Genomic DNA, 11,273 nt, shown 5'->3' on the forward strand with positions numbered 1-11,273 from the left:
ACTATAGATCACCTGTACTGAGTTCCCAGTTACCTGTTCTGTTCTGCAGTCCCCCAAAGTGGTACAATGTGTTGGTTGCAGGTTACTGAATATAGTGTCACATACCAATTCTGCTATAAATATTTAATGTCTCTTATTCATATTTATGTTTGTACAGCAATACATTTGTTTATAGTTAAGTGCTTTGTTCCAGCCTGGCTCTATAGAGAAAAGGGGAAACTGCTCCCCAGTGGCATGCTGCTCTCACAGCACTTTTGCTTGACCCCCACCATCCCTTCCACTTGCGGGCAGGGCACACCCCTGCGTGTACCTGGGCTACACAGCTAAAGGCTTGAAGTGCTAACCTAGCCACATGGAGACTGCCTTGCAGAAGCAGGACAAGCAGCGCTCACCAGCTGGACAGGGACAATACTGGACTCTCTGCAGCTTCCACTCACATATTGCCCCCTCCGACTGTCCATTCAGACAAGTTTCCCCCTCCCCACCTCTGCAATAGCTTCTATGAATCTTGAAATGCTTGAATACTCCTCGATTGTGCAGAATAAGATTTGGGACTTGGAAGCTGCACAAAATACCTAAAGATATTAAAATCCTCCATCTTCCCCTTGGCCGAGGGAGGAGGAAGGTCGAACTGTTTGTGTGCAACAGCTAGATATTAAATCATTTCAGCTCTAAAGCCTCCATTGACCTCTTTTTGAAAAGCAGGGTCTAAGTTTGTCCCAGTTCATGCTGTGCAACTCCATGGGGGCTGTGCTAGTTCATAGGTCAGGAGCAAGTTCTTCACCATTTAGGATGTCAGCTGCTGCTATTGGAAAGAGATTGCGCATCCTTCCCTTGGGAGGATCCTACTGAACTTTACAGTTCAGCTGAACTCTCTTCCCAATCTACAGTTAGCATTTTTCATGGAGACAACTCTGTTAGGAACATTATTATAGAGATGTTTGCAGCAAGATTGTCAAAAATGGAGGGGGGGGGGGCGGCTAAATATTTCCCCATCTCAACAACTGACCCACCCTGAATGGACTAGGAGAAGAAGAAAAGCCTTCCAGCACTTTTCCAGTTGCTGAGTGCCCCTGGACTTTGCCTGGGCAAAGCCTGCTCTGTGGGACAGCTCAAAGCACCTCCCTGGGCTCAGTGACTGATGGATAGTTCATCCCTTATAGATGCATTCCCGAGACCACCTCAGCCTGCTGTCTGAAAAGCAAGATTCAAAACCCAGCCCTAGGAGCTGAATCTTACTCTAGCTGCTGCTTATAACCTCGGCAGGAAGCTGTATGTATATCTGTTTCCATTCAAACTCACTCCCACTCCCGCCCCTCAACCCAGATGTCACCTGTCCCTTTACCCAGCCAGCTCTTTCCAATGCCAATGGCTTTCAGTCATTTGAGAGCTGCCTGCCTGTTGTGCTTATTTCCCTTGCTGGAAGGACTATCATCCAGAAGTGCTGGCCTCCTTTCCCCTTGGGAAGCACTTTAAAGGTCTTTCCTAGAAGGCAGCCTCTGGGAAAGGAGTGTGTTAATACTAAATGGGCATTTAAGACTAGGCAGAGAAAAGCATGAAGCAACTTGTGCAATGGTCTCCTGTGAACACAAAGTCAGGTAAGTACCCAGGGAGTCCCACAGAAATGGAGCTTTGTGTTCGGGGAGTGGGATAAAGGAGGCTTATTATCTGGCAGAAGGGGCAAGGTAACTGGCTCTCACTTCCCTTTCTCTGAAGGCAAATCGCAGAGAGCTTGCTTTCCACAAAGGCCATCTGCCAAAAAAGTTTCCCCTGCAGGCTACCTGCCAAGATACGTTTCTTCATCCCTTGAAGCCACCTGTCAAGGACACCTGCCTGCCTTCCCCAAGGGCTAGTTGCAAAGGGTGCTAGATCCACCTATGGCTACGTGCCAAGGTGTTTTGCTTCTCTAAGGCACCTCTGCCAAGGATTATGTTTTATATTTCTGAGCGTACAAAGGCTTCCAGACGCTTCTCCCTGGGACTACCTGCAAGGACTTTGGCACACCTTTCCCTAGGGGACTGGGTGTCTCATGGATATTGGAAAATGCGAGTGGGTAGCTGGACATCTGAGCACAGCCTGGCAGGATAAGACACCCATTTCTGTTCCGAGGAAAAGATGCTGAGCCAGCTCCTAAGGTGTGGGGCCTGCAGTTTGCATTGCCCTGCCAGGGCTGATGGTAAAGTGAATTCTCTAGCCAGCAAAAAAACTGGGATTAAAGGGGTTCATCCCAAATCAGGAGTTAAAATAAATCCCCAAGAACCTTTTGGGTCAAATCTCAACCCCTTTTATAAAAAATTGTTTCAAAATGGGAGGGGGGGGGGGAAGTGTTACAAGTATATGCAACATGCCAGGGGCTAGAAAAAGTGGCAATGTGTGCTTTTCCTACAGCCCTCGGACCACATCTTCTCCTATGAAAGGAATTTGACCCATTGCAGCAAATGCGAGGGGGGGAGGAGCTGTGTAGCAAATAATATGTCCAGCCCTCTCTGCAAGTCCATCTCTTTCCATCTACAGAGAAGCGATCATTCCCATGTGTGTTGTCTTTTAGAAATCCAGCATTATTAAAATAACTCTCAAATCCGAAAAGAAGTAAAAATATTTCAATTTTCAAGCATGGATGGTCAAAGTAAAAGTCAAGGGAGGCTTTAAGAATCCCAGGTGTTGCTTAACCTGTAAGCGAAAAGAAAATGTATAATGTAGTGCAGGGAAGAGGAATACTAAATGAGGGAAATTCTTAGGGGAATCAAAATTTGGCTCATCCGCAAGTCAAAGCTGCTGCAGTAGAGGAATGGGAGGCTGGGCTCAAGAAGATGGGAGAATTGGTGGCTTGCACAGCAAGAGGAAAATCTGAGAAGTCTCTGGTCCAAACTGGAGGGAGAATAGCTCCATTTACTAAACAGCCTTGGCTACATTTGCCTCTAATACAGGAGCAGTGACGTCAATGGGGTTTTGACAGGGATAGATTTCTCTTTCTGTATCTCCGAGATGGGCAATAAAATAAGCTTCATCCACAGGCTCCCTAGTGGAATTTTACAGATTCACGGAGGAGCAGTGTGCCCTGCCTGTGAGCTCCTTTTGCATAAATACTCAATGCCACCTTCATTAGCCTAGGCTCCTTTCCTACTCTCCCCTTCATCTTGCTGAGAAAAAAAAGCAGCTGGATCATGGAAGCTTAAAGGCAAGGTGCTGAGCTTGGGGGTGTAACAGACTCACTGCACAGCCCTTTCCCCCACCAGAGACCTGGCTTCAGAGCAGAAGCTGGTGGCAGCCTCAGTTTAGTTTGTACTGGTCACAACAGAACCCAAGTCACCTCACACACTGATGTGATTAACAGGGAATAAGGCATCCTGACCCTGCTACTATGAAAGACAAGGGCAGGTCTCATAAGAGAAGCATTTGGACCTAAGCTGGGCAGTGACCTATTACTAGAACAGCAGGCAATGGCACCATCGGGGCTGAGATGTGTTACCAGAACGGAGCAGCAAACGCATATATGCAGGGGGTCTCTGGGTACAGGAGGTGGACAATTTGGGACCAATAATGGGAAACAACTTTGCACCTTTTGAGCACCGCATCAAGTCCAGCACATCAGCAACTAAAAGTCATTTCTCTCCAAGGACCTCAACCAAATGGATGGAAGACTCACTCCAACAGCAGCTCACAAACAAGTGTCTCCATCTCGCAAGTCTGCCTCCCCGATTTGGGCGCAGGCTGGGTGTAACCTTATCAGAAAAGCAGCACTGAAAATGGAGACTGGAACATGGACTCACCATCCAGGCTGCAGGTCCATCCGCTGCCTCCACATCCCCTTGCTTCTAGCTTTGCTGCCAAGCTCACCATCCTCCAGCAGGGCTCAAACTGGAGCTTCAGCTCCCAAGTTTCTTCCCAGGAGCTCTGGAGTCACCATCAGCCGTCTTAGCCAGTCTCAAGTCCTTTGACCAATGAAGCTTTGACCAATGAAGAGGCCACACACAGACTACCTGCTATTGCTCTGGTAAGCCTGGTTCTGAATCACCCACTCCCACCCCAGGATCCCTGGCCTCATTCCTTTCACCTGGGAACAAGGCCAAGTCTGGCACAGGTGCAGTTTACCTCCCAGCTGCTTAAAGGACCAGTTCCACCCTGTGACAAAGATAAGACACTTACTGTGCCATCTCAAGGACGCCGGCACTGCAGAGACCTAAGCTCTGTGTTTGATGGATAAGCAGAAGCTCTAATTTGGCTTCCAGATCATTAAGGGTATGGCCGTGGTGCCTCCAAACTGCACAAGGCAGCACTGCTGGAATACACAGCATGCCAACCCCCTGCACATTACACTGTGAGGCAGATGTAACGTCCCTGTCTTCTAGCACTGCTGGACATGTGCCTAGAAGTATGCCTAAGACAGCAAGCTTCTTGGCATGCTCCCAGTGCCACCTGCAAGCGGCTACACCTCGACAATTCTGGGGTGTCATGTATGCAGGTGGGGAGCACTGTGGATCGTTGCAGTGTCCCTCAGCACAGCCCAGAGACACTTTGTAAAAGGACGCTGAGCTGTAACACGGGTCCCGGCTGCTTTCTGAAGCATTGTTCTGTTTGAAACCATATTTCACGGTGTGTAACCATGACAGTGTTTTCCGAAGAAGGCCAAACATGTGGGAACATTTCTCACTCCTTGAAAGTTAATGGCTGCTCCTCTGCACAGGTTTATGATTTAATTGAAGAATGGAGAGCAAGAGAAGATATGATGATTAATAGTGCCATTAATCCTCAGGACACAGCACTGTAGTACTGCCCAGGGCCTGCACTAATGCTTGATGGTGTCATCCAAGACAGCCAATGACACAGGGAGTTGAGGGCTGGGGGTCAAATGAAACAGTTAAAAAGGAGGGTGGGAAGCCAGACTGTGTTCTTGTTTGGATGAGGGCAAATCTGGAATAACTGTCCTGTCAGCATCAGCATTACTGCACGTTTACCCTACTGTATAAAACAAGGAATTTTGTCCAGGGCCTTCTCTATAACGAACATTTTCTCCACCATCTGACCTTTTCTGTAAACTACAGGAAAGCTAATTTATAGGCATTTACTTTGCCATGTTTGCATAGATAGGAGACATAAATACACTATTTTTTTAAATGGACGTCATTCTGCAGTACTGACCGATTCTTTGATGTTCCCTGTAGCAGGACAAGAAGCTTCATTAACTGTTCTCCCTTGGTTCATGGATCTCACTCTTAGCACAATGGAAAAATTCACTGAGACAGCTCTGAACCAATGTTCCAGTGCAGTGTACAGGCAAAGAAGTCTTCTTTTCAATAAAATTTTACCCAAGGTTGTATGAGCACTTGTAGCCAAGTAGCACTTTTTACAAGAGGTAATCCTAGTGTCTTGGCTCTGGTCCAGTTTGATTAGCAAAATTCTGCCAACTTGAGTTCCTCCAGCTTGCATACTATGTTCTTCCTTGGTTTTGCTTATTGTTATGTACTGTTCAAGAGCTACCATGTTCCATCCCTGAGCTGGCTGCATTTCACTGATGTGTAAAGTGATTTTGAAAGTGCCACAGGACTCTCTGAGATGAAAGGCACTATATAAGCCCAAGTTATTAATATAAATGCCTTTTAAAAAGATATTTGCATTTTTACTTCACTATTTAAAATATAGGGCTAGGAAGCTACTGAGGGTCCTCAAACAGATTACTGGCTAGACCTTCCCAGCCAATCAGAATGTGGGGAAGTGTGTTTTTCTGCTATAATCAATACACAATAACCAACAGCATCCACTTATGATACAAATGAAAGGGGAAGGCTATAAAGATTCCTTCTGCTGGAGCAAACCCTGGTATCCAGCCACTGGAGCGAGGGGAGGAAGTGATCCCGACCAGCTCTCTGTCACACTAATGAAGCTGTCTCATAACCGTAATGGAGACCTCATGTATCTGCTGTGACACTTAGCAAATCCGGGCATGAATAAATAACTGAAGTCCAATTGAATTAACCTCCAGCTGATCAGCACAACTAAACAAATTATCCCAAACTCTGAACAAGATTAGAAAGACTGGAGCAGGCTAGATTCATGTGGTAGGAGGGTTAATTCAGTTTAACAAGTTTAGACCTAGCCCCACTGCGTTCTTTTCTTGATGTTTCAGGGCAAACTTCTCCCAGACCGCTCTCGGAGAACCTGGAGAAAGGATTACATCATATGAAGGATGACAGTGGCAGCCCAGCCCGGAGTCACCTGAAGAAATAAAACAAGTTTTGTAAGGAGAGAGAGCAGGTGGGAAAAAAAATGTTTCACAGCCACCAGAAGAGAAAATAGAAAAATGGCATTGATTTTCGTGTGAGAAATTCCAGCTTGGTGTCTAAGAGGTTTAAAGAGATTGTATCCCCTCAACCCTCCTTTTCCCATTAAGCACAGAGACCACCTTCAATATACAGGTGGATGCAAGAGGCTGGACCCAAAGGGATTTCCTATTGGCTAGCCCTAGGCAGGTGCCTGATCAGCGCACAAGTCGTCTAGAATCCTATACTTAGGAGCCTTATTCTTCCCATGCATTGTACAGATCACATAGTCCCCCAACACAGGACTCCGGAGACCACTCCAAGAGCCAAGACACACATTGCAATACTCAGTGCTGAAGTCCCACAGTCATAGTTAGAGCAAGACATCCGCATACCTTGATATTCCTAGGCTGGAGTCCTGGAAGGCAGTGCAAAGTTGGCATTAGAGCATTACAAACGATGCAGTTGCATGGGGCACTGATCTGGTCAGAGCCCCTTGTGGCATAGTTACATTTTTGGTACGGTTGTCTAGTAGAGAGCACTGGCCCCAAGCTAAGCCTTTGCATTGACCCCACAAGGTAAACCCTATCGCTGAGACAGAAGGAGTTTGGTCTCAGATTCCCCCAGCACCAGTTAAATCCTGACCACACCACCAAATCAAATCGGTGCTGGCGCCCATCTCCCCACAATGTTCAGGGTGCCTGTGGTGTTGATTGTGCCACTAGGCCAGGGCATCTGAGACAAAAATTCTGTGCAGGAGTGGTCTCGTGACTACAATCCTCGTGACCACACTGGGACACCAAGTCTCACACCCAACCCACTAGCATCTATCCCGTGATACCATCTGACTTTTAGAGCAGTGGGTCCTGGGAGACATTTTGAATGCTACCTGTTCTGCCCATTTGCTTCCAACCTCTCCTTCTGGTCCCTGTAAACCATGAGGCCTCAGGATGCAAGGGGCAAGATCCTATTTCACATATTAGGTATCTGATGGGACTGGGTGTCTTAAATATAGTCCCCTTCAAGTCCTTGAAAAACCCTTAATGCAAAAGGTAGTTGGAACCGCCCCACTTTTAGTGACTTAGTCTTGAGATAAAGGTGCACTAGAAAACTAGATACATTAATGTTTATTGGGGACTTGAGCAAAGTGGGATATGGTCACACTTAGAGATCAAAGTGCTACTTAGATGCCTAATAGGTAGAACAGGTCTGATCCAAGGGATCTACTTCTCTCCACTGTCCCTATGAAGGAGCTCTCACTGGCTCCATAGGATGGCCACCATCTGTACAGGTTTGTGGGGGTGCTCCATTGTCCCAAGGGGACATGAACAGTTGCACTAAGGCATGACGGGACCGTGTTACCCAATGTCCTGTGGCAGGAGCCCTGCAGAGCACAACTAGCTCCCCCTCTGTCAGGGAAGGGAGTAGTATTCGGCATATCCTGCGGGGTGCTGCCTGCAGAAATGTTTGCCTTGGGCCAATTCTGTTTGGCTGTTACAGCTCTGCAGCCCTCCAGCACTAGAGCCAGGTCAAATGCATGGAAGCCCATGGCATGTCTGCTCATTCAGCACTGGAGACAGCCACAACCTGCATGTCAGAGGGGGAACGAGGTACCCTGGCTTTGTGTGTGCTCTCAGAGTGGGAAAGAGCAGTCGGAGCCATGACACGCATTAATGCTGGAGAATGAACTGCTTGGATGAAGGAATAGGAGAGCTCTGGTTGCTTTCCTGTGCTCACCAGCCCAGGATAGTTGGAAAGCTTCCCTAAAGGAGCAGCTGGGGGTCCCCTGGCAGAAGGGAAGCCCTTGGTGGCATGAAGCTAAGGTTGCCAGTTCTACACCACCTGCTCTTCCCCCTTCCCTCACAGGGAATAGTTTGGGGATGGAAGGGCGCAGGGCACTCTGGCATACACTGTCCAGCAGAGTGGTCCTTAGGGGATTGTTCCACTCTAACTTGTTTATGGCAGAAGCTAAAATGACTTCTGGGCAGCTTCAGCATCAGGGAGGCAAAATAATTTCTCCCCTCGCCTCGGCTGTACAGAAGAGAGAGCAGCAGCACCTGAGGTTCCAGCCCACAGCACATACTCAGAAGCATAAAGATACAAGAGAGAAATCCAAAGCAGAGAAGCAATAACCTGTAAACTAATAAACCAACCAAATGCTTTGATAGCAAGGTTCTCCCAAGAGCAGTGATTATTAATGGATGTCCTGAAACATCACGTGTATAGTTTTCTAGTGAAGAAGGAAATGTTTCCAAGGCGCTGTGGGTCTCAGGCTTCAGCTTCATAAAATCTTCATATCATTTTATATAAATCTAGCACTTCCAAAGCTCCCCGCTTCCAATCCACAAGTGCATGCACACATATACAGTCATTTAAAAAGAACTCTGCTAAGAAATCATCCAAATAAATGTCAAAGAGATAAAACTACAATATTGTGCAAAGTTTCCCCGTGGGAATAAGGGGATGTAGTGTTACCAATTCTCTATAGTGACACACCATAGAATATGTTTCCTTGTTACTGAGGGCAAGTTACTGAAAGGAAGGACTCTTGGGATCTATTCCAGCCTCTGTCCGTGACTTCCAGGATCCTTTGTGAATTGCTAAATGCTTCCGTGCTTCGATTTCTCCAACAGGAAAATGGGGATATTAATAATTTCCTATGTCAGTATGGTGTTTGTGGAGTTTAATTCCCTAATATTTGCAAAGAGGCTTGAGATCTCTGTAAAAAAAAACCCTACTATATATGTGTAAATTATTATCTGCAGGGGTACATGTCCTTATCAGCCATCCAAGTACAAGAAAGAGAGTCAGACAAAAAGCTAGTAACTTCCTTCTGACAATGCCCTGGTGCATGCCATCACACGTCCCTGTAGTCGCTGGATCACGTGGAATATAAGAACCTGCTACTTGCTGACATTTACTCCTTTCGGTCATATAAGAAAGGCTCATCTTTTTAGTGCTGGATCAAGATCCAGGGTTCAAAAACCCTCAAGAGTCTGTCTATGCGTGGTCACCATTTGTTACATTCCCTATCAGACTTTTCACAGGCTGGTGACAAGGTGGCATTTACAACTGATGCAAAGGGTAAAAGCATCCTTTCTGTTCCCAAGTCAAGGTCCTCGCTGAGATATAGATGGGATCATGAGAGTGCTGTTTCTCCTCTATAGGAGCTCAAGTGGATTCTCTCCAGCCCTGTATGAAGGAGTGTGAAGGTCAGCAGGGGCAGAGGCATCCCAGGAAGGATCAAGCCCTCTATTTTCTTAAAAGGAAAATTCCTCTCCAGAGAAGGGCGAGTGGAGCTAAACTTTATTTTTGTGGCAGGTTTTACTGACAGGAGCTGCCATTATCTCAGTCAAACAGGCAAGCCCTTGAATGACTGTGGTAAGCAGGAGAGAGAAATGTTGGTTCTTTGCCGTGCTAGAAAACAGAGGATTTGCCAGATTGCAAAGAGTAATGATAAGGTATCAAGTCACTCCATTCTCATTAACCCAAGGAATCAACTCCAAGCCTCTCAGAGACTTTCCATGGACCTCTGCTACCCTCTAGCGGCACTTTGAAGCACTCAACTAAAAGTTTCTCTGCTTGATTTTTGTAGTTAACTTCATGCAAAGTTTCATTTACACTTTTCATGCCAACGCAATCCAAAACATGAGATCAGCAAAAATATTTTGCCAGCTAATTCGAAATTCAAAGTCTTGTTAGCAGAGCCAAAACGGCAGGGGATGTACATGGATGGAAAAAGAAGGAGAAATAACTGAAAATAATGCCTCTTGGTATATTAAAGTATTATGCACCAGCGTTGAAGGTTGCATTGGCCATTCTTTAGGACGTACTGGTTTTCAGGGCTTTGTATCTATCCCAAAGCATTACTTTGGGGTAAATAAGTATCTGCATGGGAAAAGTGAAAAAATGCTAACAACTCTAAATCGCAGACACACAAATAAGTTAATATGTTATGCATAGTACATTTTAATAGATATTTTTGCTCTCTATATAAAGGAGGTCTTTCTTTCCCGTTGCAAAAGATATGTGCTGTAGGCTGCCAACTAAACAAGCTAAATTAAATTAGAACTTTTGATTTGCTCAGGAAATGTCATTAGGCACATATGGAAGGAGTTTTAATTACTAAACATGACCTGAATGTTTCCATTCAGAGAGCTACGATCCATAAATGCCAGCCATGCTGGCCTGCTTAACGAGAGATCGGGACAATCAAAAGGCAAGATGTCCCAAATCTGTATCTGACCCCTTGACTCCATGAGCACCAAACCGAGCATTACCCCACTAAAAAACATGGCCACAGAAATAAATGGCCAAGAAGGTGGCCCTGGGGCATTAGTGGTTAATGAATTTAATGGTTCATTCATATCTACAGAAAAGTGCTGTTTCAATCTGTAGGCCAAGCCCATGAGGAAAAAAACCCATCGGCTAGCATATGACATTTTTGGGGGGGTTAAATTCCCTTTCTTGAACCTGGCTAAAGCGTCAGCTCCTTCCACATCTGGCGGCAACAAACTCCACCCGTTTGGACTCGAGGGGCCGCTGGACGGACACGAGCCCCCTTGGACAACGCCAGCTCTACGTTTCCTTGCTTTTTTGGCCGAGAGGACGGCAGAGCTGATCTTCCACTCGGACCGACCACGACTCCCGGTTTCCAGCTGAAATCTTGGGACTTATCTCGTGAACCGCGTCCGCGTGTGTCACCGTGCGCGTCTCTGTGAGAGGATGGCGAGGTGCCCGGGGGGGGCCACGGTCCCCGGCTGAGACTGGCCGCTCCCTGCTGCGGGGTTACACGTTTGGAGCAGACACACGTGCAACTCGGCACCGCGCCCTGCATTTACACCAGCCACGCGTGCAACGTCATGATCCGACAGGAAAAGTAAGTGTTCAACTCTAAAAAACCCAAAAGCCAACCGGCTGCGAAGTTGGGGCTGGGAGACGTGTGACACGTCCGGCCGCCTTCGGCCCCGCTCGCACCGGGGCCGGGGGGGAGGGGAGGGGAGGGGAGGGTGTTTC

At 46.9% G+C, this 11,273-nt stretch overlaps 1 protein-coding gene and 1 long non-coding RNA gene across 2 annotated transcripts in view; one reads left to right on the forward strand and one right to left on the reverse strand.

Annotated features, from left to right (window-relative positions):
- The window catches only part of LOC112551410, a 47,799-nt gene extending 36,933 nt beyond the window's left edge, over positions 1 to 10,866 (reverse strand). Inside the window, exons 1-2 of the long non-coding RNA XR_003095714.1 lie at positions 10,731 to 10,866; positions 3,771 to 6,213 (exon numbers count right to left, since the gene is read on the reverse strand). This is a non-coding gene — a long non-coding RNA (uncharacterized LOC112551410). The remainder of the gene's footprint in view (positions 1 to 3,770; positions 6,214 to 10,730) is intronic.
- PSMG3 (proteasome assembly chaperone 3) overlaps positions 10,202 to 11,273 on the forward strand; it is a 6,418-nt gene continuing 5,346 nt past the window's right edge. The window contains exon 1 of the mRNA XM_006030686.3: positions 10,202 to 11,136. The gene's annotated coding sequence lies outside the window, so the exon portion shown is untranslated. The remainder of the gene's footprint in view (positions 11,137 to 11,273) is intronic.

This window comes from Alligator sinensis, unplaced genomic scaffold (genome assembly GCF_000455745.1).
Source record: "Alligator sinensis unplaced genomic scaffold, ASM45574v1 scaffold1517_1, whole genome shotgun sequence".
In the NCBI taxonomy this organism is placed as follows: Eukaryota; Metazoa; Chordata; order Crocodylia; family Alligatoridae; genus Alligator; species Alligator sinensis.